Raw genomic sequence first — 6,439 nt, 5'->3', positions numbered from 1 at the left:
TTATTAAATATAGAACGCAATGTTAATTGATTTTTTGTCATCCTGCAAAATACACTTACTGTGATAGATGTTGACATGGCCCAATAATACTTCCAAGAATCCATGGAGGCATTCATTACAGATTTTTTAAAAACCGGGATCAAGTATAAAACATTTAACCAAATTTTTAAGACTGTGTATAAATATACAATTTAGCATGAGGACATCATTGCAAAGAAAGCCAAGATAAATTTTGCAGAGCTTCCATAACTATAATTTATTGGTGTACAGTAGAAGGGAAGAAGTTTGGAAAAAGCAGGTTACAAAACTCTAGAGGTGAGGGAGGATTATAGCATTTAAACTGTGTTTTATAAATAGCCATACTAACTGAATATAGATTCAACAAAATAGAGCAGTGTGATAAATTCATTTCCTATATTCATACTCTGAACACTGCTAGGACCTGTGGGAGAAAACAGAAAAGGTACTTTCTTTACTCTGAAGAGAGCTCTGCAGCATCTCAGAAGTGGTAAAACTTTATACCAACAAATTATGTCTACTCGTGGTTTGACTCTTGCTGCTGAAATCCTTGGGTATGGAGCCATTTTCCAGGCCACGTGGTTCTGAAGTTTCCCCAACCTCCTGCTTCCTTGGTACCTGTACTTGGGTATCGTTAACAATCCTCCCTTCCCCCAACACACACACACACACACACACACACACACACACACACTTTCAGTTTCAGAGAACATGTGAGAATCCACATGAGCCTGTTGGGTCCTCTTGAGTTAGGTTGCAGAAGACTGGTTTGCTTTTTGGCATAAACCCTTTGGATTTTCATTTTTAATTGTTCTGTAAACATTCTCTTTACTTGAATGGTTTAGTTAACATTTTTCAAGAAAAATAGATATTAAGGCAAAATATCGCCCACAAACATGCTGATCGTAATATGCGTGTGTGTGTGTGTGTGTGTGTGTATATATATATATATATATATATATATTTTTTTTTTTTTTTTTTTCTGTATCCTGATGGATGGATGTGTGTGTGCAGGTGGTGGTTGGTGTTGAAACTGCTCAGTTCTGTGACTCATGTCTCATGGCCACATGACCTGGCAAAGGCAGAGTCTTACCCAAAAATCAAGCGAAACTGCCAGGCAGGCCTTCTGTTTTTCCACATATCTTCTACCTCCTTGACTGCAGAAACCTGATTTCCGCCATCAATAAACAATCTAGTGAGCTCCTCCATTGACCGCGCGAGAAGGGTGGTTTACAGCTGTCTCCGGTTCAGACCGCCCTCCTGTGGTGAAGATCTGAATCAGCATGCTTTTCTTCTCTACCTTGCCTACTTCACTTTCATAGGCTGGGGTGGTGGAAAGTTGATCAATAGAAATTAACCCCAAAGCAAATCCAGACAACCCCACTATACAAACATTCTATAAAATGGTTCCTATTGGTCAGAGCCAGACCCAGTAGTACTGACTTACACATTGTTCGAATTTTCCACTGAGGAGATATTTACACAAACTTTTTGTGAAGCCTTTTTTTTTTTTTTAATAGTAAAATTTCTGTTTTCAGTAAAATGGTAGTGTATGAATTCAACCCTCTTGCTGAGGACTAGAAAATCTGGACAAAGTATAAAAGACCTGTGCTAAGGCATTGAGAAATTACCAAGAAAGGGATCAAAAGGCCACAATTCAGGAGTAAATGTATAAAAGGGAGCCCCCGATGGCATCTGTAAATTCTGAAGCCAACATAATCAAAAAAGGGGTGGAGATGTGGAAGGAGCGAAAACACAGATGTAAAAAAAAGCAGGACATTTAAAAATCTTAATAGCCGCCTTTATACTGTTTGGCACAAATAAGTTTGAAAATACAGATGAAATGGATAATTTCCTAGGGAAAAAAAATGAACAAAATTGATTTCAGTAAAGGAAACTAACACTAATTTCTGATTTAGAGATTGGGCAAATTATAAACTACTGTACAAAAAAAAGTCCAGACCCAAAAGCCAGTAATCTTTTTTAGTGCCTCTTCATTAGGTTTATAAATGTTACATTTGCCTCACAAAACATGTTTTAGAAAAAAAAAATGTGGGTTTTTGAGGTGACTACATGGATATCAAACCTGATAAAAGCACCCCAAAAATGAAACTGTAGACCAATATAGAATAAGGGGGGGAAGCAAACTGGAAAATAACCATATCAATAACTAAAAGTAAATGGACAACGTTTGGATTAAATGGCAGATTGGCAGACTGAATGAAAAAACAAGAGCCAGCTGTTTGTAGTTATCCTCTAAGTACAAAAGCAGATTGAAAGTAAAAGGATGGAAAATGATACACCATGCAAACTAGCTGTGAGAAAGCTGGAGTAAAGTTGTCTTCAAGACAAGAATTTTCAGAGATAGAAAAGGACATTGCGCAATGATAAAAGGACCAATATATCAAGAAGACAACAGCTCTAAGTGTTCATACCTAAAAGCAGAGCTTAAAAGTTCATGAATCAAAAAGTGATGGAACTCAAGAAAGACTCCATAAACAAAATTGGCAAGTTCTGTGCTCCTCTCTTAAGTAATTGATACAACAACTAGACCAAGAAAAAAATCAGTAAGCATGTGGAAGACCTGAGTGTGATATCAACCACATTTACTTACTTGACATTTAGAGATTACAGCGCCCACCAACCGCAGAAGACATATTCTTTTCAAGGGCACACACAATTATCACCAAGATAGATCATATGCAAGACAATGAAACAAGTCTCAGTAAATAATCTCAAAGGACTGCAATCTTATGAAGTATGTTTTCTGACCATAATTGAATTAAAATATTCAATCAGATCTAGAGAAGCCTTGAATATTTGTCTATTGAACAATACACTTTTAAATGGCGTACCAAATTCTGTAGAATGCAGCTAATGCAATATTAAGATGGAAATTTATAACCTTGAATGCTTGTCTTTGAGAGAAAGGTTCAATATCAATGATTTAAGCTTCCACTTTAGAAAGCTAGTAAGATGAAGAAAATTATCCAAAGCAAGTGAAAGAAAGAAAATAATAAAGATAAATCAGAATCAATGAAATAGAAAAAAATAAAATTGATAAAATCAAATTTTGGTATTGTAAGTGTTAATAAAATTGATAAGCCCCTAATAAGATTAAGAAAAACAAAAGGGAGATAGCACAAATTTATCAAGATCAGTAATAAAAGAGGGGCCATCACTTACAGATCCTACCTTTATCAAAAGGATATCAAGAGAATATTATGCCAATAAGTTTGACAATTTAGGTAAAATGAACAAATTCCTTGAAAAATACAACTTAACCAAAACTGATACAAAATTAAATAGAAAATCTTAATAGCCTTATTTATGTCTATTACAAAAATTAATTTGTTATCAAAAACGTCCCCACAGAGAAAACTCGCAAGTCCAAGTGGTTTCACTGATTAGTTGTATCACACATTTGAGGAAATTATTTTACCCAAACTCTTAACAGAAAATAGAGAAGAAAGGAACATATATCCAAACTGGTTTTATGAAGCCAGTGTAACACTGGTACCAAAATCTGACAAAGATGTTTAAAGAAAACCATCGAACAATATCTAAATGAAAAAAAATTCTTTAACAAAACACCTAATTGAGTTTAGCAGTATTTTAGAAGGATAATACACATAACCAAGTAGGATTTATCCCAGAGGTGCAGCATTAGTTTGATATTTGAAAATCAGTGTTATCCTCTCTATTAATAAGGGAAACAAGATCATGTTAATAAATGTGGAAAAAGCATTTGCCAAAATTCAACACCTATTTATTATTTAAAAAAAAACCCAACTCACCAAATCTGGAAGAGACCTTGAAGCTGATATATATGCCATAAGCCTACAGCTAGTATCATACTGAATCAGAATATAACAATATAGTAAACCTACAGCTAATATTCTGAGTGGTGAAATGCTCAATGTTTTTCTCCTAAAATCAGGAACAAGGCAAGGCTGTCCATTGTTATTGCTTTTATTTAACATTGCCCTGGAGGTACTAGCAACTCAGTAATGCAGGAGAAAGGAATCCTATAAGATTCAAAAACTAATACAACGGTCATATCCACAGATAACATGATTACATACACAGAAAACCCAAAGGAATCAAGCTAGAAGCTTGCCAAAATTGCTGGGTATATGGTCCATATAGAAAAATCAAGTGTATTTCTATGTATCATCAGAAAATGGAAATTTAAAACTGGTATCATACCGGTATCGACAAGCATTTTCGAAATATCTCAGGATAAGTCTAACAAAATATCTGCAGAATTTTGCACAGGAAATTATAGCATCGAGTGGAATTAAGAAAGACCAACATAGAGGCACCTGGGGGGGCTCAGTCGGTTAAGCATCTTCCTTCGGCTCAGGTCATGATCTCGGGGTTCTGGGACTGAGCCCCACGTTGGGCTCCCTGCTCAGCGGGGAGTCTGCTTCTCCCTCTCCCTCTGCCCCCCACTCATGCTCTCTCTCTCTCTCTTTCTTGCCCTTCAAATAAATAAATAAAATCTTTAAGAAAAAAAGACCAAAATAGTAGGTGGCTGTATCATGTTTATAGGTTGAAAGATTCAATATTGTAAAGATGTCAATTCTCCTCAAACCGGTCATTGCATCCAAGCAATTCCAGCAGAGTTTTATTTATTTTTTATGGAATTGTATAAGCTGACTCAAATTGATACAGAAATAAATGCAAAAGGCCAAGACAATCTTAAAGATAACATGATAGGACTTACTCCATCAGACATCAAGAACTATCATAAAGTTGTAATAATTAAGTCAGTATGGTGACCTTGGTTAAAATGAAGAATCCATACACACGTGGGTGTATCAGACACCCATTTGATGTCTCAAATCCACTCAGCCCACCCCTTACCTCCAGTTTCATCCTGGCACAGACCAACTTCCCACAGATGCAACCTGACAATGCTTAGCCTCGTTCTTCCTGGCCATAGGCACTGCATGCCTATGAGGTCACATTTTACACTTGTGCATGCACTACCCAGAAGTATGTGGAGTTCCTACCCATGCAGCCACTCTTAATGGGGGAGGGGGTCAGGATTGGGAAGCTGATGGATAAATGCTTTGCTTCCCTCTTGCATTCCTCAGGCAGACAGTTCTGATATTTATTTCGTAAGTCTCCTCCAAAGGTGCTGCGGGACTGAGCTCCAATCAATCCTGACAGTGGTCAATCCTCGGACTTACACTTGTATAGGCTTTTCTGCGGCTCTTTCACTCCCTGTTCCTCACTCTTACTTCTGGTGATCAATTCACACAAAAGTTGCCTGTATAACAGGCCTGTGTCTCAGACTCTGCTTTTGGGAAAACTTAGCTAAATCATGGATATAAAGAATATAGCCAACAAAAATGTATACATATATGCACCAAAAGACATGTAAAAGAGTACTCATAGCAGCATTATTCATAGTAACATCTAACTGGAAATGATCAAAATATCCAAAACCAGAATACATAAATAAGATTGAGGTATATTCATATAATGTCATTCCATAAAGCAATGGAGATAAAGCAGGGCTACACACAAGAATATGGATGAATCTCACATAATCTTGAGTGAAAAAAACAAACATAAAAGTATATCCTATCGGGACACCCGAGTGGCTCGGTTGGTTAAGCGTCTGCCTTGGGCTCAGGTCGTGATCTCAGGGTCCTGGGACTGAGCCTCCCCCACCCCACCTCAGGGGGGATTCTGCTTCTCCCTCTCCCTCCGCCCTTCCCCACCACTCTTGCACACTCTCTCACAAATAAATGAAATCTTAAAAAAAAAATGTCATATTGATCATTTAGATAACATTTAAAACAGGGAAGCTATTCTATTGCATTCCAAGTCAGGACAGAGTCCCCTTTAGCCGGAAGGAGGAGGGAGTGCTTGGGAAGAGAACCGAGGATCTTTCCGGAGAACTGGTAATGTTGTATTTTCTCTCTCTCCTCTAAAGTGACAGTTACATGGATTTGCTCACTTTCTGATAATTGGCCTCATTTACCCTTTGTACACCTTTGAGTATGTTTTAAGGAAGTTAAAATAAATAATATAGTATTACAAAGAAACAGAACAAGCAAGAACTTGGGAAAACTAAAAAATCTGACTTTTAATGTGTAGAAGAAAATGAAAAGGCTACAGCTTGGAAGATGAAGTCTCTCAAGTGGTGTAACAGCAACAGAGTTGGGAAATACTCAAGGAGATAAACAATCAACCAAGTCAGAAGGTTCAACATCCAACTACCCTGAGTCCCAAATGCACTGAATTGTGTCCCCTCGACATTCATTCTGTTGAAGTCCTGTCCCGCCCAGCGCGCATCAGATCTGATCTTGGGTCCTGCTTCCAGCGGACATTCCTACGGGCATGCGCGTCATTCCACAGCTGTCAAGGGGGTTGAACGGTCCCTAAGATCCTTCCCAGCTCTAGG

Source organism: Zalophus californianus, chromosome 7 (genome assembly GCF_009762305.2).
Source record: "Zalophus californianus isolate mZalCal1 chromosome 7, mZalCal1.pri.v2, whole genome shotgun sequence".
Classification (NCBI taxonomy): Eukaryota; Metazoa; Chordata; class Mammalia; order Carnivora; family Otariidae; genus Zalophus; species Zalophus californianus.
This window is presented reverse-complemented; position numbering follows the sequence as displayed.